Raw genomic sequence first — 23,188 nt, forward strand, 5'->3', positions numbered from 1 at the left:
GGAAGAGAACAAAGCTTTAAAAAGACTTCAAAGTTCTGACCAAGAGAAAAAAAAATCTAAAGTCGGAGAAACATGCATACACTCTGCCCTTTTATTAGACTCATACAAACTAAGTGCCATCACCACAACTTAGAACTTGACAGCATTTCTTTCCCAGGCAGCAGGAAAAGTTACACCATCCATGTTGCAGGCCTAATTTAAGTTCTCTGTCAAAAACTACATAAAACAGTCCTGTATATTCTCACTAGGAAGCCCTAATAGTTTTAGACTTATTGGTATTATACCTCCTTTAAATCCCAATATTTTAAAACTGGATTTGACATTTGCTGAGACTTGGTGTATTTTGCCTCCATTTAACCATAGCAAAAAGAAAGGTGAAGTTTTTAACTCTGAGGTAAGTGGTTCATGAAAATTCACATTTTTAAGAAACCCTTATCAATTTAAGAACACATATACATACTTCTTTACTTCCAGATATCTTTAGCTCTGTGATTTAAATATGTATTTTCAATCCTTCACTGCTTATCAGAAATAATGAGCACTTTCTTTTTCACTAGCTTTTATAAACACTTCTGGGGAAAATTTTATGAGCAGCTAGAACAAGTTTTACTTCTTGGAGAGAAGGCTTCATGCTGGAATCACATCCAAAATGAGTAAACCACAACATGAACAGATTTTCCAAAAATTGTTAGAGCAGACTTTGTAAGTTGGAGTTGGAAACATGTAAAGTACAAATTAAGTTGTCATGTAACAGAATAGTATAGTTTTGTATGCTAGAATGAGACTCTATGTTCCATCATATGTTTCCATCACCACAGCATCTCCAGTGTACAAGTGTTCTGAACAGTTATGAATAATACAAAAATTGTAAATTAAAGTTGTATAATGTTTGTGCATATGAATTTCAATGTATGTTTTTGTATGGAAGAAACTGTTGAAGGTTTTCAATGCCTAATTATACCACTTACAGAAAGGGGAAAACATCGTCGTGATACTTGAAGTACAAGAATAAAAGAACAAATTACAATACAAATTAAAAAGAGGAATTATTGCGGACCACGTTCAATCTCAGTATGTAGAAAATTTTTGCTGTGGTTAATAACAAATACATGCTTCCATGCCTTTACTACATATCCATGTCAATACATTTTATATTCCATATTGTATAGATGTCATAACCAAGCAATGAAAATATGCAAATAAAGTGCTAAGAAATTATTAATGCCAGAACCACTTTTCTTCTGATTAACTGAGAAAGCAATGCTTCTAACTATAAAGCTGCCAATTTGGTTCTGTACCACTGATTTGAAACATTTTGTTGTTGCATGGAACATGAATTTCTCAATGTTCCACTTTGTTATTTTTAATTGGTGTTTTGTTTTGAAAGGTACCACATGTAACATGTTGAAACTTCCCAGCTAGCAGAAAGTGAAGAACAGTGCAAACACTGGAATGACAAAAATATTTCATTTTTTGTAGCTTTGTTACTTAAGTAAAACACACAACCACATTGTTAAGGTATTTTACTTGAATCCTCTTTCTAGCATGTTATGTTTAGATGCTGAAGACGTCCATGAACTGTAAGCAAACTTCATGAGAATACAAAGAAAAGAGGAAACAGATAATGTGCTGAATTATGTGATAAAACTCCACTGATGCATATAAAGTAATTAGAGAATACTGTCCATAGCTCCTATCCTAAGTACCATGCCCCCTAGTTTCTATGTACAAGTACAATGTTATGCGTTTTCACTTGTGACACGTGAAAATGTCAGACTTCCCATTTATTTTCCATTTGTTTCTTTAAATAGACACAATACTTCCAGACAGATTGCCTATATTTTCCACCATATGGCTAGCAACACTTGATTTGTCTTTGGGAAATGACATGATTCATTCTTTAAACTTATTCCACTGAAAAGGCTTTTCCACATATCACCCAATATTGGTAATCTCTGTGGAATTATATTTGCAGAAGATACAGTTAGTGCAAAATTTGTTAGCTGTCTCCAAGCATCTCTGACTGGTTCTTAAAGAGTAAATACTTTCTGTAAATACTTCAAAGTTTAACAAGTTTTGGGACTTACAAATTCCTAAAATCCATTATAATTCACTATTTTTATATGACATATGTATTAACCCAAATAAGGGTGACATTGTATCATCTTTTGGAAGTTTTTTCTTCAGATGAAGTAAAATTTGAAGATTTTATTTCGAAAATATTTTATCAGTAGCACGATATATCTTAGAGATACAGGTCTCTTTTACAATTCCTACTTTATTATCCACATTTAGAATACTGCTATGGTTGTCAGCATGGCATGTTGCCCAGAGCTCCTGTAGCTCAAAGCTTAGGTGCCCTTTGAAAGTTTGCTGACTATATGAAGCCTTTTAAACATACTTTAAAACAGCTTTATGTAAAAATCTTCAAGGTTTTTGCAATGATTCTTTGTATCCTTATCAATTATGTTACCGTCAGGTCATTTTTCTCCCAACCAACTGTTGGTCATTGGCCTAATAAGAGAGGGTAATTAATTATACTATTGATTCTTCATTACCCAGCCAAAAAAAGTAGTTAACAGAAGCAGTATTTGACATCACTGACCATGTGGAATCAGGTTCTTTGAGGTTACCAGGTCCTGCCCAGTACTATTTCTGCTGGACCACAGCTGTCCCAGCAGAGCCATACAGTTATATTTGTAGTTTGTTCCCTATCTCTCAAAATACTGATTGGCTGATTGTCTGGGATGGAGCAGGGTATATGTATGATGACAGATATGGACAATCTTAGGATTGACTTCAACACAAATTAATTGTTAGGCCTGTATATACCTATATGTATCTGAATGACTATATCTGTAATTCTGTATTGTGTAACCCTATGTCAGGATTCTTGAAGGTTTAAACTATGCTGTTTTCTGGGTAAATCTGTGGGCCCACTCTAGTCTGTATATTTGGTAAAACTTTCTAAAAACTATACACATAACAATGAAAATTAAATATTGGCCCTTCCTTTGTTGTTGTTTTTGTTGTTAATGACATAATAAATACCTTGTAAATAAGTTAACAGTTCTAGTCAAATGTTTTGTTAATTACTTAGCCAAAGTACTGCAAAGTACTATCTACTACAAAAATGTTCCAGAAAGCAGTATTACCATAATGGACAGATATCATCTAATTTGCTATCTAGTAGAAACATTTCACATAAGAAAACTTCAATTTCTGTTTTTTCTTGTATTGAAATATTAAAGAAAGATGATAAACACTTTATTATCACCTGTCCTTCTCTGTCTACAACTGAATCTTAAAAAAAGTTCCCTCCACAGTTCAATGGCAAATGGATGTTAAAGTAAACAATACTTTACCTCAAGTGAATGTTATAGGCACATATGGACGGAATATACTGTTCTTCTATGCTTTAGCTAACCTTTATAGGGAGTACTTGAAGGGGAAAATGTACTGCAAAATGAGATGTATGTTCCAACCAGAATACACATAAATAGGGCTTTTAAAAATTTAATTAGCCTGACTTGTCAAATTCTGACAGCATACAATGCATTCAAGTTTTCATAAGCCCAGGGATAAGTCAGTGTGATACCAAAGAGAGAAAAAACTTGGAAGACAAACCTGTAATATCTAAAAATCTACAATGAGTTTAGTGTAGTAATTGTAGGTTGTTGAGTTGATATTGACTGCATTTTATTTTCCTTTACGTAAACAGATATGGGTTGTTTTGGTTCAGATATATTCTAATTCAAAGATGCTAGAAAACAATAGTTTTATTGGCAGAGGTAGTCATCCAGTTTGTACTGACAGAGGAGGGAAGGAAATGGCTGCTTGGCCATGTAGTTGTAGCACAGGTTGCAGAAATTTTGTTGTACTAGCTGTTGTCCAGGAAAAGGGCTGATGCCATACTACTGTCCTGATAAACTTGAGCCTGATTTTTTTTACTGAGATTTACTTCATTCTAACAGAGCCTGGAGCAAGTGTTTTTTTTTTTTTTTTTTCCCCCCTGAGTCTAATTATCTACAATACACTGTTTGCTGGACTATTTTAAGTCAAAGTCATTTTGACTCAAAAAGGTCAAGTGTGGCAAATGATATCATATATCTCTGGGAAGGTCAGTGGAAACTTGTGTCTGCTGCTTTCTCGGGGAGAATCTATGTTTTTGTCTTGATACCTCATGCTGCAGGAAAAGTTCTTCTAATGCAGAGTTGTAAGTGTTGTTAGTATACCTCTGCATTAAAAAAATATAGATAGACTGATTGACAGATCTATCTTACTACTTCGGTCTGAATTCATGAGATGCCACAGAAAGATTCAAATAGACAGACCACGCTTTATCAGCCTCACAAATTTTGCTCAAATATCTGAGGGACAACAGTATACACCTGGTAATTAAAAAAAGATTGACAAGCCGTTACTCATAACTGTTTTCCTAAACAGCTCTACACCTTTGCTGCAGCAGTTGCATGCATGATCCATCATGTTATGCTCTTAGGACAACGTCCCTAAACAACTCATCAGACCACATTTTATATTTAGTAGCCATTACATTTTTATGTAGTGATGCTCTGTTCTTTTTCCCCCAAATCCTATCCCACAAAAGTCATCTTCATCTATTACCTACTCATTCCCTCCTCCATAAATCTTTTAGAAGTTGACAGTATTAAAAAAAAAAAAAAGGCTTTATTTCCTCTTTTAGATAGCAGGTTACTGGTAATCTTTCATGAAGTTATAAGCCTCATTTTTACTGCTGTCAAACTACACCAACCTACAATTTATGTGTTGATTTAAATATAAACATTTATTTACTAATGGGAAACCAAATGTAATTTCTTAATTCAGTTTGTTTCTTCAGCAAAATATTTATCTGTTGCCCATTTCTAAATTCTCTACTGAAAGGTCAAAGATTAAAAACAGACACCCTCCTCCTGTGCCTTCCAACTGAGTATAACAGACAACCTCCGTTGTCTTGGTTTCCTGCTACTCAGTATTTGTCAGACACTGATTACAAATAACACCCTGAGCAGTTATCTCTATATGGTATGCTCCTAACTCAAATGTCGTAACCAATGAGTCACAATGAGTAAGAGAAAGAAGATTACCTTTTAAAATAAGTTCACAGTAATCCTTTTCCTAAATGTCATAGCTAACAACTCATTCTTTTGCACAACATGTAACTTTGAAGTAAAACCCACTTGTGAACACACAGTGACTTGGTATTTCCATGATGAAGAGAGGAGTGGGTTACTTTTTCCATACATATTTATTTGCCACATTTTGGAGCTCAGATCTGTTTGCCATACACTCAAACTCATGAGTGGCAGTACAAATACACTACCATCTCTTTTATACATTTCTCTTTCTTGCTTTCACAAAATTTCGTAGGCAGAGAGGAAATAAGTCAGACTATTGAAAATTGGAAAGCTTTAAAATAAAATAACGAGCAAAAAAAAATCCAGTAGGTGGGGCAATAAAACTGAAAGGCATGTCCCCCAAGAGTCACAAACATGCAAGATTATAGAGGAGGAAACAGCCAAGATTGGATAAGCTGGCTGAACAGAGGGAAAAAACACCAGAGACACAGGCTAAATGATTCCACAGAGGAGAATGGAAAGGGAATTCTGAATGGGAGATAAAGGATCCATTATCTGCATTTCTTTAATTGACTGATATTATAATGGATGTAAAATAGAAAAAAAAAAAGGAATCCTGTGGAACTGTTAACATGTATATAAATGTTTTGGGGGAAAGACTCAGAGAAAGAGAAATTCACTAAGACTAATAGAGTTTGGGCAGGATATAAACCTATTTCCAGAAACAGAGGTATTATTATAGGGATGAACAACTTCTACAGGTTTGTCTTTGCTCATGAAAATCTGCATTTATTTCTCCATTTAGCACATTTGTTACAAAAAAGAACTTATATTGCTGCTGTGCCTGCCACTGTATTGTACACCTGAGTGGCAGGTATCCTGGCACTCAGGCCCAAGTCCACATGCAATTTCAGAGAAAGAGTCATCTGCATTTTGCATTCTGTGTGAGCAAAGCATCCCCAGGATCAGCTGCAATGCTTTCCACTGCCATGCTTATGGTAACTCTGCTCTAGCACGGAGGCATGGAGTTGAAAATTGTTATGCAACTTGTGAACCTCTGCTGCCTTTAGACTTTTCGTCTGGCCTTACATCTCTTGTATGCTCAGCTACACAAGGGCTCTATTTCAGTAGGAGAAAATCCAACCCACCTGCAAGATCACCTGTCCCACAGAGCTTGTTCAGTTCTTCTGATGCACACTTTTGATTCCAGGTCTGCAGCTGTGAGCTCTCTAACCAATAAGCTATTTATTATGCAGCAGGTGAGTATTGGTATGATGACCGCATTCTCCTCCTCTAGAAATCTTGCAAAGGACGTGTGCTGATCTGTCGAAACAGAGATCAATGACAGTATTCCACTTAACATAGCAAATTAATGACTTTATGAATGCCAACCATATTCTACTTCAGGCTTTTTTTTTTCCTTTTCTTTTTTTTTTCTTTTTTCTTTTTTTTTTTTCCTTTTTTTTTTTCCTTTTCCTTTTTTTTTCTCTATATTGGAGTTTCCTAGTCTTTTGGAAGTCTTTTCTCTTAAGGGACCCATCCCCCCAGTCATTTTCATTGTTCTGTCAAACCTTTTTAACTAAAATTTATGAAGATCAGAAATAAACACTGAACTGGTGCTAATGGAAGAGTTTTTGCTGACTTTGATTGTGGGAGGTGAGGATTTGAGCTGAAGACTCAGTGCAGAAGATGTGACCTTTCTCCAGGTGGTGTGGTAGGACAGCAGGCTGGTGCACAAAGTATGTGGATCCTCAGCACCTGATTCACAAAATCTCTTCCAAAACAATCACAAAATTTCAATGGGTAAGTCCTCTCCATGGCCATGAACAATTTTTTCCCCATAATTTATAAGAAAATTATTTGATTAGTTCTCTCTCACCCTGCATGTTTAAAGAGCATATAGTAACTCAATCAGACAATTAAATTTCTTTAAAAGTTCTCTAAAACAGTAAAACAGCTCTGACTCGTTGTGCTGGCACAATTAAGAGCAGGCCCAATTATTTCAAACCTTAGACAAATGCAAAACACATTTAGAATTGGGGACCCTGTACTATCAATGAGCTCTGCAAAAATTATAGCTAAATGTTTCTGATTATATTAGCTTAGTATTTTAGTGAAGTCATTCAGTGGGTGAGTCTACACACAGTATTTCCTTTTAGGAAGCTAAGAGATTCTGTTTCCAATTCAAATCGGAAGGCTTCCAGCCTGCGCAGCACTGACTTCTACCACCTCTGTAGAGACTGTGTGTGCTTTATCTTTTACTAATTTATTGTATGACACTGAGCAACAGCTCACATCGAGACCCCAATACCACAAACCATTCCTTGGGGTCACATCTCTACATTTATGCAGAGTTTCAGAGAGTAAAACTGTCCCTTCAAAGGGAAGCTTTTGTAGATTTGAGTTCAACTCAACCCAAAGTCAGATGGGACCATGTAATTCAGTGTTAAGAGAACTCTGGGGAGCAAGAAATTTAAGATAAGTGGCTACTAGCCAATACATATCTTCTTCTCTCAAAATCTGGGACTCAGGTCCATCCCCAGTTTGTTTCAATTTCTTCTCTAACTTCTATTATACCTTTTACTCAACTGCTAATGCCCGTCTATTGTATCTTGAAGAAGAAACTGCTAAAGTTCTGTTTCTTGATGAGCAGACCTATTCCAAAGAAACATCCTGGTGTGAGCACCTCCTGGTTTTCTTTCTGCGTCAGAAACTCATAAACTGCAACTTCTGAAGAGGGATAAAAGATTATCTTAACCCAGACTAAGATAGCCTATTTATGTAGATTAACCTACATTAAAGTCCTACTGGAGATAAGATTGTTGCAGGCTGAACCATGTCAACTAGTCAAGAAAAAAGCTAAGATTTTTATCTTTAAAGCTAATTGTATGAAACTAAGTGCAGTTACTTAAGGTGCCTGAAACAACATAAGCTTACTGAGGAAATTAATTTTTTAATTTGTTCATTAAAGAGACTTTTTGAAAAAGTCTGTTAAACAAATGTCAGAGGATCCTATTACTTAAGCTATTAAAATATATTTTGATCATAGTATAGTACTGAAGGGAAGTTAAGTTTTTAAGGAAAAACTTGAATTTTGCATATCTTAATTTTATTAACATTGCAACTACAAATGCAGCTTCAAGAAGTGGTGAAGACTTATTTAAACTTATGTTTTGTTTGTTTGTTTGTTTGTTTGTTTGTTTGTTTTTCCAATACTTTTTCATTTTCACAATGGAAGTCTTGTCATACACTGAAAGAATGGAACAGAACTCAGGAAAGTTGTAACCCAGAAAGTATTCTTTCAAATAGAATTTGTTAATTGATAGAAAGAGAAATATTTTGCCACTGTTTGCTTGAGTTGAAAGAGTTCTGATAAATCACTAGTAAGTTTTGACTTCCTTCCTGTTCCTCTGCCTGAGTCCTGGCCTCTGTAATGCGGTGAGAGGAGCCTGGAAGCCTAGCTGCCTGTCTCTGAGCACCACCACATTCTGTCTCTAAGGGCTTTCCAAGCTGGAAATCTGGAAGGACTGGCCAGAAAACTGTATCCCTTAAAGCTGAAGATGCTAGATCCACCTGTACTCCTCCCTCTGGAGCAGCCTTCAGGAAAACTGGAAAGAAGTTGCTCAATTTATGTTTGTGAATGGAACAAAGGCAAAATGCAAAGATATCAGAGTGTTTTGAAATTACATTTGTCCACCAAGCACTACTATGAAATGTTAGTCATCCTGGATGAAAATCTTTATTTACTTGCTGCATCCAGATGATGTGAAACCCCATTCCACTACCCAGCCAAATGGCTGACATAAGTAGTGCTTAGAATAGCTCTGAGGGAACATTAGAGAACAGGGTCTTTCTTTTATGTTATTTATTATCTCTGTTGGCTGATCTTCAATATTTTCATCATCTTCATAGGGATCATGTTTCCTTCCAGTGTCTTTCACTATCCTTGGGGACTCTTAAACATTTATGTCTGCACTCAACAGGAGAAATTGAAGATATTGTACGTGACTTCAGGCTAAATCCTAGAGTAATGTATTACGAAGGAAATCATGAAATTCTGGCAGATCTGCCTATTTTACTTGAGAACTCTGGAAACCCCTTATTGTAGCACTCAACCAGCAGATGTGCACAAGAACGTATATAAAGTGTAAGGCAAGCGTTTAACAAATCATATTAGTGTTTGCATTTCTGGCTTCTGTAAATTGTTATTGGCATATCAACATTGGGACCCTTGAATTAAGGGCGAGACTAATAGTACTAGCTCATAGATACCATAGATTGTAAACCATTCTAATTTTTCAAAAGAGAAATGATAAAAGAAAAACAGAATTATCAAAGAAACCTGATTTCTAGTTAGTAGGTACTCAACACTTTCACAAGAGTATCTGACTGTTTTGAAGGCAAGGATTTGGGTTATCCATTAGCTATGTTTCTAAAAATATTTGGCATTATGTATTATCTTATCCATGAGCAGCTCTATAGGAGGCAGATCAGCATATACATTTTATTCTTAAGAAATGGCTTTAAAAATAGGTGGCTAACTTGGAGGAATTACCATCACACTAAGAAATATAATATGGGATTTAACACCAGTGAAAAATGATTATTACCCAAATATAACATATTCTTAATCATGGTCATTAATTTATGAAACAAACTTATCACAGCTGACCTCCAGCTTGTTATTTCTTGTTACATATGTGAATTTACTGTTCCATTAAAATACTTAATGGCAAAGAGTTGACTATTTCTTTCAGTCAAATACTTAATGAGTAGTAATATCATGGTTCCCTTATATCACCTAGTGATGCTAGCTATTGAAAAAAAAAATTTAAAATTATAATTTATTTTTAGCTGATAATGAAGAGTCCAAAAGCCCCATAGCAATTAGCACATTAATTCAAAATACTGAACTTTATTGCAAATTAATATCATGCACTGAAACAAAAGGATTTTATTTTGTGCTTTGGCTACCCCTTATGTTCTAATGAGCAGAACCCTGTTCTAGGCACAGACAGCTCTGACTTCAGTCAAATCCAGGACAATTTGAGAACTGTAGGGTCACAGTCATCTTCTGTTCTTTTCTCCTCTACTGAGTCATAGATGACTCTAATAATTTGAACCCTGATGCATTGTATTCAGTGGGAATTATCCAAATAACTTCAGTGGGATCACATTACCACTCTGAAGTTAAAAAAAAAGTTCCATGTCTTCTTTGACAGATCACCATGTAATTAAAAAATATATATTCAAATTCTAGTTGTATATGAAATGTGGAAATACAGGAAATTGACCACAATTTGATTTGTTTCCTGATTTTTTAACAACATTTCTGTCTCAGGAAATATACCATCAACATAACAAGCTACTCCTGCTCTTTTCTCATTGAAAAGCAATATTTTTGATTTTAAGTGTTTCAGGAGTAAAAGTATCAGGAGAAGTTTAATAGGTATTGCAATTCTGTGCAAAAACTTTTTAGTACTTCATGGATTTGATGTAGTAAAAAAAAAATTATAATCCTGCACTTATATGATCAGTGTTAAGGGGAAAAAAAAGCAAATATTAACATTTCAGTATCAGATATCTTTAACACAGTATTTTAAATATAAATATGCAACTAATTAGTAATGAAATAAAATGACTTCAAAGTAGGTTAGACTTTCAGGTAGTTACAACTGTTGCAGGAAGCATTTTTTCAAGATAGTCTAAAATGTTTTCTAGAGTCTTTTTAATGTCTATCATGAAGAGAAACATTCAATTCATATTTTAATTACCTTGTCTTTACCAGTAATTCTTTAAATTTTATTCTCTCTTTCTCTCTCTCTCTTTTACAATTCCCCTCTTCCCCACCTCTTCCCTTCCCCTCTCAGAAGGCTGAATCGTGTATCTTTTCAAATTCTGTCAGTTTATATTCTTGACTTCCTGGAAAAGACAATGCCTTGAAAAGTTTATATAAGTTTAATTATTTTATTATTTTAATTTGAAATAAAATGGCTTCTGGTTCATGATCATGGTTTAGAGGTGCTATTATGCAGGTTCTTGTTTCTATTACCTGGCAACAAAGCATACTTTTTTTTTTGGTTTCAGATCAGTTACCTGTGATATCAACTTGAGAATATTTCTAAATGTTACATTGGTAGTTCAATCTCAATTGCTCTCCTTGCATAGCTCATTCTTTGTCATGAAGTATTGTGAAAATATTTACTTAAAATTTTATGCCATTTACAGAAAATAACTTAAGAACAACTGTCTCAAAAGAACACCTGTATTTAGACAAGACAAAAACCTTAAGTAAACGGATAATCTCTTGTCTCTTCCAGGTTTACACTGGATCCTCATCATAGAAGCAAGATTCTAGTTTTCCACAGGCTTGTCTCACTACAGAAACAACACAAATTAGTACAATAAACAGTTTGCATTTTATGATAAGATAAAGACCTTTTCCTGATTTTTTTTTTTTTGAGGGGGGGAGGGGATGACTTTTGGTTATTTTCCTTCATCTGAACCCAGATGTAGGTAACTATTTAGATTTATTATAGAACCTAATTAACTATCAACTTCTTTGAAATAAGAAACTAGTGCTCACACTCATATCGATTTCACCAGCAAAATGTAGGAAAGTAGAACTTTTTCCTGCTTTTAGCCTATGAACTGCCTTTTTTTACAAGCCAATCAACATTTGACATGGGGAATAGGGACATAGTTAGTAAGATTATTTTCATACCTGCTAATCCTGTGTGTAAATTATGATCTGTACTAGTATTGGGCTCAGCAGAGAAGACAAAGAACAGAATGTTAATGTACAATTTTCCTCATGCATAAAAGACATTTCTTCTGCTCTAACAGACATTAACCCAGACTCTGAAGAGCAAACATTTTCTTTTTTTTGGTGGAAATACTTCCCTGAGTAGGCATGCTTTCTAAAATGATTTGGGTACTGTTCTCAAGTACTAATACACAAAGTCCAGAGCCTCTAATTTTGTGATGGTTAGAAGTAATTTCCATGAAGAAATACTGCTGTGGACACTTAACTTTTGAAATAGCAACAACAAAAAAACCACAGAGAAAGTTTTGTGGTTTCTTAAAAACCTAAGCAACTAAATGTATATGATATACACTATTTTTTTTTTCTTCTGGCATTCAGCTGTAATATGGTATGCACTCAACATGTTTTTCTAGCCTGACATATTAGAAAAGAAGTCTAACTTGTTATTTTCTATAGAGACTGAAAAGCTGCTTAAACAGGATTTACTCTGATTTCTCTCCAATTAAAATAGAATGCAAATAGCTGAAAGATCTTAAACAATGTAAACAGCAACAGTAAGGGTACTATTAAAAAGTATCTGGCTGTAATTTTAGCTTTTAAAACTCTGTTTTTAATTTTTCCTTACATACCACTGGCAAAAAGGAAAGTTTTTTTTATAGGGAGAAATGAACAACAATGTAATGGAAACAGAAAAGATATTCACCTTTTTGACTTCCATCTTTTTTTGTTTCATTCGCTATTTCGTCAAGACAACTGCTGCCTAACTATTCACCATCTCAGTCCCTTTAGATACTTCATGTGATAACTTTCTTACTTTAAAAACTTTAAAAGGCAGTGGAACTTTTTGTAAGTTGCTCACCAGTGTAAATGACCACATGATGTTTTTCGGTCTCTAACAGATCTCACTTGGATAAAGAGGCTATCCTTTTGCTTCCCAGTTGATAGTACTGAGCACAGTGGAATCCAGGTCCATGTCTGTAGGATGTCAGTACCACATAACAAAGTTACTTATGACTGTATGTTATCAGTTCAATTAGCTTCACCATATTTACTATTGAAATTATAAGAAATTTTCATTCTGTAGACCCTCAGTTCCTCAATTGACTTAGGTAAAGAAGAGGAGATTTTTGGAATGGAGTGGTAGAAGGTAAGCACATATATTTATGCATTGACAGTATAAATGAATTTATTCCACTTGAGGGTTATTTAAGGAGTTATCCTGGTGTTTAGAAGAAACTATAGAGTGGAAATGTTCTTCCTGAGGTTAGGGCTGTCATACTTCCTACTCCTGCAAAACAAAAACAAACAAACAAAAAAAGAAACAAAACCCAACCAAACAAGAAGACTGACAGTAGTCTTGAAACTGTAAAACATATAGCTATTCAGGTCATTCTTGAGGAAGAAGAAAACCTGAGATTGCTAGTAGGACAACATAACCAGTTGAAAGTGATTTCACTCTGACCTTCCATAGAGGCCTACAAAATGCCAGATATGATACAATGGCAATTGGGTTTATTATTCTGACACCTCAAATGTCCTCAAACAGCAATTTCTGTAACTAATGGGAGGGACAAAGAAGTTTAAATATTTATTTATTTATTTATTTATTTTACACTTAACAGTTGAGTTATATAAAGACAAGGAGAAATAACAGTTCATATATTTTCCAGAAACACTGAGAGTATTAAACAAATTTGATTTGTTGCTGAGCCTTTATTTTTTGCTATCTGGAGTAACAGTGTTAGTGATGATTGAAAATTTGTGGAACAGGAAAGAATAAACTACCCCACTGTGGTTGAAAATGCCACTTCCAGCATCAACCTGAATACCTGAGTTCATATGCAAAAGGACATTGATATTTATTGCTGGGGCTATTTGTTAAATATAATGGGCAAAATTTTTCTACATATGCACATGGAGATCCTGTTGGTACCAGATAGACCAACGCTCAGCAAAAGAATTTGGCCTTTAATTGGTAAATATTTCATGTTTGTCTCCTACAATTGCCTGCTTTGCACAGATATGGTCAAATGAGAGATAAAACTTTGGAAAAAGTCTTTTCAGCCCTTTTACATTATCTTTAAATTGTGAATAGTATAACTTGAAGGAGATCTTCAGGTTTTAAATATATATGAGTATGGTTGATAGCATGACTTTTCATTTCTAGTTTTCAAAATGTGACTCAGATCACTGGTATTTTGAGCAACTGTATGCAGTTGTTTTTAGGTATTTTTCCAAAGTTTTACAAGTTCAGTCAGAATAAGAGAACAATTTAAAAAAATAAAGTGGAATTTATAACATTTTATACTCTCCTTTTGGATGCACATGGGTATATGTGAACACATCACTATTATGCTGGCAACATTCAAAAAACTTACAAAAGTTTTCTAACAATATGGTTATGTACTGCTTGAATCTCCCAGATTAGGCAGTTTGTGCCAACAAATCTCAATAAGAATTGAATGCTTAAATACCTTCAAGGAATTTATTCTCATATCATCCAGACTGATGAGCTCTCCTGTCCAACTCAGTAATGCATGTTGCTTGAGAGGCACATGATTGCCAATAAAACTATGAAATGTTTGAAGACTGTTTAATTCATCACAGGTAAAGTTAAAACCAAGGTGCAAGGATTCTTTTAAGGGTAATTCCTCTTTGTGTTCCCTATTTTTACCGACTTCGGGATTATCTGGTCTTAGAAAATATACCCCTTTCAGCAGAGATGCAAATTTCTCAATATGTTGAAGAAAACACTTATGATATGGGTCAAATAACTACTAATGCTATTCTACATTCTTCCTTCCATGTTCTGGACTGTAATCCCACTCATTGACCACGTGCACTAATTTTGTAAATTCAGTATTATGTTTAAATCCCAGTGAAATTACTTGAGTTATTCAAACATAAATCTTTCTAGGATGGGGGCCTAAGGCTATGTAGTCCCCAGGGTAGGAAAACTTTTTAGTTTGTCTTCTAAAGGGCCAAGCACACTGTCAGACATAACAAATAAATAATACAGTGGAAATGTCATTATCTGAATCACAAGTCTATTTTTGCAAAAATATCATGTTCCCTAGTGGTTGAAATGTTATTCCAGGCTAGATCAATCTTGAGTTTGTATTTCAATGTTACATATTATAGCATAGCCAAATACTATGTAATTCATCCAGTAGATTCTTCATATTTACCATTAACAACAGCATAGTTTTTCAAGAAAAGAATACAGATTTTACCATTTTCTTCCCATGATTATAGCGAATATAGCACTACAACAGAAAAGTTCTACTTAATGTCAAATATTTCCCTTTGCTTTTATAAGGACTATGATAGATTTTGACCTTCTAATTTTACATTTATAATACCAAGTTAACCTGGAATTAATTACCATGCATTTTCTTGACTTGTATTTCCATGTATCTTGGCAGTAACTCTTGAGACCAGCCTCATAGAGACACCATTACCATATAAGTGAGAACTGCAAAAACCTGTAGATTTCAGAGTCTCTTTTAAGCATTTATTGCTTTGGGCTAAAAGAAATTCTACCTGAGGACTGTTATAATATCATGTCCTGTTGAAGAAGCTTATCTGTCTATTGTAAGGCAGGATCTGCTACAACAGCCATCATCAACAGTTTGTCAAACTTATTCTGAGAAAGTTCAAATGGTGGAGACTCCACTCCCTTTCTGACCAACGCATGACAATTTTTAGCATTAGAGTCTTCCTTCAAGTCTAGCCCTATTCTTTCCTTTGTAATTAGTTAAATAGTAGGCATTATATTCTATTTCCCCACTGTTTTATTCCCTTTTTTGTCATACCAAACCTTGGAAATTCTTTATCAAAACAAAGGCTTCAACAGTAAACAATAAGATGGTTAAATGCTAGATTATTCAGCTCTTTTGAGTCTTCAGATCTGCAGATCAAAAACGTTTTCTCTCTCATCCCTTGGCTTAGTTTACTGAGCAGAAATGAACAAATGGGCATGAGGGCTCAATCTGCTCCAATCTCTCATTGTAATAAGCATCAATTTTCCTTATCTGTACAACATTTCCAGATGTTTTTTCCTAATCACACTATTACCTCAAATTATTATTATATAAAATGATTCTGAATGACATTACCCTCTTCATCCTCCTCTGGCTGCAGGTATTGGCTGAACATTTCCCTCAAGCACCCTGTTTATCTATGTTCATGCTCCTCAGGTAACTGACAATTCTCAGTGCTTCCCTGTTAACACTTTTTTACCAGTCATTTAATCAAGAAGTATTCAATGGGAAAGAAAAGGAACGGAGAAAGGAGTATTTCTTTGTGTTGTGTTTCTGGAACCCCCAAACCAACTCTTTAGTGGTGTGACTTAAAAATTACTAGTAAAAAAAGCACAAACATTAGAATGACTGTAATTTTGCTAACCCACTCCTCTTTCTGGCAGGAAGCTTTATCCAGAGAAACCCCACATACAATTTCTTTTCCTGTCCTGGGAGAAGTTCTGTAAATCTTCCCATTGATCACCTGTCTCCTTCTGCTCTCTGCTTCCTGAACTGACAGCTGGCAGCCCAGCATCTCTGTCGCACAGACCATTCAATTTTTCAGCTGAAATTCATCACCTTTGTCCTGCTGAGGTGGTGTAACTGGGTTATCGTGAAAGAAAAGATCATTGAAGCCATTCAGGATCATTCAGGTATATGCTTTGATTCACTCTCTCTTTCAGGACTGATCTACTCCTTGTGATTAAATTCCTGATGCAAGTACTCCTGTAAATTCTTACCCATTACTTACTCATACATATCCATGAGAAGCATCAATTTCTCTCTCTCCACTTCCCATTACCCATATTCTAGCAGGAGCCTAATGTTTAATTCTTCTGGGGCTTGGCTGTTGATTTTTACCTCACTTAGTCATGGTCCAAACAATGAAAGTAGCTGTCAGACTTAAATGGTGGCACAGAATGTGTTGTATATGCCACTTTGATAAAAGTGACTGCTCAGTGAACAGGACAAGAGGGAACTGAGCCCACTGAATCCTTTGCTCTTAGGTATGTGCTACTCCCTTCTATGGGAGCTACCTCCCATTTCTTGCGAACTGATGAACTTCCTGGATTCGTTTTTTAAGCATGCTTGATAATAAAATCGTAATTATTGTCAATACTGTAAAGCAGGTACAAAACAAAGCCACATTGAAAAAAGACAGGCAAAATACAAAACATACTGCAGGCTTCAGAAAAGTTACTTGCTTAGTTAATGGAACTGAGATGGCATCAACTAAGACAGTCCTGTTATTAGCAGTGTGTGCCCTCTGGACCAGTTTAGAGGGAAAAGTTATACCAGTTCTCATTTCATGTGTTTTGCTGTGAATAAGTAATCAACAAAAACAACAACAAAGAAAAAAAAAGAAAAAAAGGCGTAGTTTAAGGAACTAGTAAGACTTAGCAAGCAGAAGGTCTCTTAGCAACAAAACCCCATAACTAATGTGAAGCAGCTGTGGTAATTTTAGAAAATGGCTCAAACCGTTGAAAAGCCATTAGGAAGCTGATATATAGAGAATAAAAAGAACCACTCAACTTTAAAAAGATTTCCCAATATGGAGTGTTATGTTATTTTATAACCAAATCTTAGTCATCCAAAGTTTACATGCCACAAAATGCTATTTATGACCATGTGGCCGGACTTTCTACAAGTAGCTGGAATTCCATCACATACCTTAAATTCCCCCTGAAAAAAGAAATTGCCAATGGCTAAGCACATATTCTTCTGTGGTATAGGTGTGATTGCTATATTTCAGTGAAGCTGATGCCACTTATGGTTTGATTTATTGTATGCACTTGGAATGGGATCCTAAATAATTGGAATCAATTTCTTTAATCCTGTAACTCTCAGTCTCTATTGGAAATAATGAAAGCCAGCTGCTTTTGGTAGGCTTTGCATATAGCTGGTCATCAGATATTAGAGATAACAGGCTCTCTAGCTTATTTTACTGTTTTGTTTGTTTGTTTTAATTGGAAATATCTAGTAGCATGAAGAATGACATTTTAAAAACAGGTTCTGAAGCAAAAACACCCCACAAAGTTGTAAGGAAAAGCATATTTTATTATTTACTCTCCATGATGTTACTGATCGATGCATTACAAATGATTTTTACTACTCCTATTTATTATTATTCTATGGTCTTGAAATAGCCTAAAAAATTTGGCAGGCAAGAATTGGTATCAGCTAGTAAGCATGTCAGCTAGCTTCAACTAGACTCAAAGAGATTTAAATGCTTTCATGAATAAAGGTCATTTTGGAAAAATAAAGATTAATTAAAATATCTTCATTATACAGAGGCAACTATACAAGCCTCCAACTCCAATGAGTTGGATGGGCCTGCAGATGTTCTTAGATAAATGTGGATTGAGCTACATAACTGATCTGTGTGTGCAACGTGAAAACTGCCATGCAATATGGGTGCATCAAACTTACTGTTTTTGAATCAAACTTTGCCATCAGGTCTGACTGCACTAGGAGACTTGTATTCAGTCCTGCTCTCTTGTGCTGGAGAGTTCAACTCCCATTTAATTATGTAAAAAAAAAAATGTACTTAGAGATTTGATCACAACAAAACCTATCCAAATGACTGTTGGCAATCTATATGTCAAGCTTTATCTGCCTCCTAGCAGAGACAAATAAAGGGATATTTTCTGAACAAGATGTTTTATAGGAAACAAGTGGCAAGATATATGCTGTGATATTAAATGATAGCTGTTACGAATGCACGTATTTAGCTTTAGAAAAAGTAAATTTTGAGTGAAATTATATAAAAAGAACGAACAACAAACAACTGCATAATTTTTGGAGGATCACATTGTAAGAACTGCATAAACAGAGCTTTCAGCTCTGACAGACACCACATAAGAAGCCCAAAGATTGGTATTATCTATAAAAAATGGAAAAGTAAACCAGTTTCCACAAATAAGTGAATTCTTGAAAGCTCAGTAAGTTGGTTTTAGTATTCCTGAAGAAACGACAGATTAAATGAAAAGCTTTTATTTTTTGTACCATGTTTATCTCTGCCTTTTTAGACGCTCTTTTTCATGGTCATTGATATTAGAACGAGGATGGAATGTTCATTGCAAAAGAAGGGATAAAACACAGTGTAGAAAAGACCATATCAAGATTTCAAAATCTAGCATTTTAGTTCACTTCTAATTGGACTGACTCAGACTGTCTCTTTCATCTATTAGATTAGATTATATATTTATTAATGAAAAAAAAGAATCAAGATTAGTGGACAAATAAAACTAAACTCAGCAAAAGCTATGAGGTTGTACAAAATGTGTGATATTTAGTGGTTTTGATTCAAAGTTGGAAGGAAATTTGTAATACTGGCAAAGTTTTACTTTTTGTCTCTGAGTATTCCTAGAAACAAAATGAAACTCAAGTAAACAAATGAGAACAATTTTTCAGGAATGTTCATGAAAGTCAAGCTATGAGAATTCATGTATCTGAAATAAGAGAGATCTTCAAATCTACCTTTTCTTATTTTCTCTTTCTTAGGACTATATCAGATAGCTCTCCAACTTGATCTCCAACTTCATATTATACATTATAAAGCATGCATCATATATCCTTCACTAATGTTGTTAGCTTTTATTTTTTTTTTAATGTCATAAAATGCCTATTTTACAAAGGGAGTGCTGTAAAATGTGCAGTGAAAAATTATCAAGCCCAAATCTCTATCACAAAAGCTGATTGGCTCTTACAGAGGACACAATTTGGGATAAAATTTTCTGTGAACGCACATTGCATAATGAATGAAATAGAGGGAGGGTCAAGAAGGCAAGAAAGAAGTACCATTCATGTTCAGCTGTTCTTTAAAAAAAAATTTCATTTCATTTTCCATAGTTATTATTATGTGAAAATTGATAATCATTGTTAAACTTAATATCAACTCAATGTTTTTTTTTTTTTTTTGAATAGCTGATAAGATTTTATTCAGAGTAAAATCAATTGATATATTTTTTGTGACCTGCAACATCTGGTAGTGATGGCATAGTGATTTTTTTTTTTTAAAGTTGACAAAGTATAAAACCTATTGCTCAGATCAAAATCAGTACAGTCATTTTTTCCAACCAAGCTGGGTAGACAAAAACAATCTGCAATAATACTTGGAAACATCCTGAAACGTGCACTTTTTTTTTTGTTTGTTTTTGTCACTACCTTTCCTAGGTTGTTTTTCTTGCCACCTAATTTCTATTTCTCTCACCCAGCTCATACTTTAAAGAAATTCAACCTATTTTTTCCATGTTTCCTCAAAATGTTATTTTATTCTACCATCCTTTGCTCTTTCTCCTTCATTAACACACACACAGAATTTCCAGCCTAGAAAAGTAGACTCTCTTGGATTTTGCTTGAGTTCTGTGCTTGTGTCAGTTCAGTCATCTATCTTGTCACTTTATATATATATATATAATATATATATATTATGAAGCTACAAAAACTGCTGCATGTTTTAAAGCCAAGTCAGCATCCTTTTTTTTTTTTTTTTTTTTTTTTTTTTTTTTTTTTTTAAGTCAGGCTCTTTGGAACATATTCAGCAAAACACTTAAGAGTCCTCAGGAAGACAATCTGCAAATGCCTTGAAGCCCACTTCTGTGATATACAATACTAAATCATAGCAACCAGTATTTAAACTGATATCCTTTCACAGACAGGAAGCCATCACAGGATGAAACTGTCATACTTGGCTGCTAATTAGCTAACTTTTGGAGTAGTGTAATTTGAGAGTAATAATAGAATAAGAGGTCTCTTTCAGTACTCCTGAGTGATGTATTGACTTGAAGTTGTGCCACTGGCCTCACCACATGCTTTGGAAATTTATTCAGAACAGTCTTATTGAGATCCAATAAGTATACAAGACCCCCAGTCTGACATCCAGAATCCTTATTCATCCATAGATTCAAACTTCATAGGATTTTTATGCATCAATGTCCTTACCATGTATCAGGGATCTTATTCTCCATGATATGGTCCTTTTATATTAATTTAGTATCCCACATAATTGGGATATTCTGTCTTTAGGTGTCTAATTTAGGATGCCAGTCTCCTTTTTACTTAGTGGACAGAGTTAGGATCTTCTCAGATTTAACAGTGGGACAATAAATTAGGCTCCTACTTTAAGCTACTATCATTTGAGAATAAAATGAGGGCCTTTAGCCACTAGTAGTTACAAGTGTCAATATGTGAATACTTTATATTTACTCTGGATTTGTATCTATGCAAAATATTCAGAAGATTTAAATTATATTTGTTTTTCATTAATGTGTCTGTAGACCATATTATGTGCCTGACCTCCATGGACAGAGGGCCTGGGGCTTTTTTCTCTTATACTAGCATGGGAACACCTAGATGGGAGATAGATGAACCCTTTTAACAGCATCCTAACATTTAAACCAGTTCCTCATTTTTGACCATTCAAAGTGATACTTTCAAGATGGCTTTTCTTTAACAAAAACTAGAAAATATATCATGATAAGGAGTACTTTAATGAATTTATCCAGTTGACTTTCAACTCTGTTTTAATCCACTACTGATATGTCTTAATTTGTAGACAGAGAAAATTATGAGGCTTATAAGTCAAATGGGAGAGAGGATAAACACCCCAAACTGACAATTTGATTAATACAAATTGGTACAAGTCTAGTTTAGTGCTTCATTAGTTCATGTCAGCAATGATAAAAACCAACATTAATGATGATACTGAAATGCTGAACTTTCAAAGTTCTAACATAAGTATTCTTGTACGTGCTGCAAAACAGCCTTGTTGACCCTCAAATACTGGGTGTGTTGTTAGACAAAGGGAGTGTAAAGAAATGAAACTGGCAAGGATGAAGAATATTTAGTTGGGATGGATATACAAATTGAGTAAGGTTTTCTGCAGTCCTGATGATATTTGCATTTTTAGTTTTTAAAGAAAAATGCCATCAGTTTTGGTGAGCTAGTACCAAATATATATGCTATAACCATATATCTGGGTCTTTGAAAAAGAGGGAAGTCCCTCAAGGACTGTTGTGGGAATTATCCCAAAGACTGAAAGAAAAAGTTCAGAATGTGAGTCTTGCTCCCAAGTCTATAGTCCTCAAGAACAGAAAATTTCTATCACCAGATCCTGGTGGCATCACATTTAGGGAGAAACATGAGGAACAATCAATCAAATAATCACAGCTTAGATTATGAACTGTTCTGTGTGTCAGGCCCAATAATCTAAAATGGATCTGTTGGCACAGTAGCAACAATTACAGAATAGTGTGTAGGAGGTAAGAAGCTTCCTTATTGCTTTTATGTATTAAGATACATAGTATGACAGTTTGAGAATCCAAGCTGATTTATAAAGAAATTAAACTCTAGACTATTAGTCTAGCAGGATGATAAGAGTGTGGAAGACAATGGTAAACCTTGTACGTGAGATAAATACATAAGTGAGGACTACTATGGCAGGAGTTGGACTTCCACATCAACAGCATCTTTTCATCAGGACTGTGCAGGGCCTGAACATTGGAGAGTTGTTCGAATGCAGACCAGTCAAAGAGAGTTCACAGAGGATTAAATGACAAGATAAAGAAATGTGTCTCATAAAAATTGCATTTTAAATAACCAAAGCCTACCACATTCCCTAGGGAAACAGAGCTCCCACCACCACCTAAGTATAATTCCTTGATTTCTATCTTCCAGAATCCATCCAGGGACACCTCCGCACACTCTCTCCACTAACATTGAAGGCTACTGATAAGAATGACCAACTGTGAGATTTCATTTCCTAAGGAGATATAATAATAATACTTCAATGCCTCCTCCCCCACCCCCTACCCTCCACCCCCTCCACTTCCCAGTACCCAGTTCCTGTAACTGACTCTAAAAGTGACTCCTTGCATCTTTACAGAGTCCTGATGAAGCCACTGGTTCTCTGCAGGGCCATGGACATGTTACCCATATGACTGTCAGCTACATTACTAGGACTGGTACAATGCTGTAAAAAAATCTGAAGACAGAGTGAATAGTGTGTATGCACATGTGGGTAGCTTCAAATTTATCTAGCACAGAAGCTAAAATCAACACATTTGCAGGTTTATCTCCAAGTTCTTGTGCCACTGGTCTTCCACCTGCTAAAGTGCTGCAAATAAAGTGAACTGCAGAATAATTGAATTATAAAAATAATAATAATAATAATAATAAATCAATCAATCAAACAAACAAACAAATAACTAAACCTGTTAACATTCAAGATAGAACCCCCTGACTTCAGTGGGCTGATCCTTGATTCTGATCTTATTAAAAGGTTATTATCTGCTGTCCTT

The sequence above is a fragment of the Anser cygnoides genome, chromosome 4 (genome assembly GCF_040182565.1).
Source record: "Anser cygnoides isolate HZ-2024a breed goose chromosome 4, Taihu_goose_T2T_genome, whole genome shotgun sequence".
In the NCBI taxonomy this organism is placed as follows: Eukaryota; Metazoa; Chordata; class Aves; order Anseriformes; family Anatidae; genus Anser; species Anser cygnoides.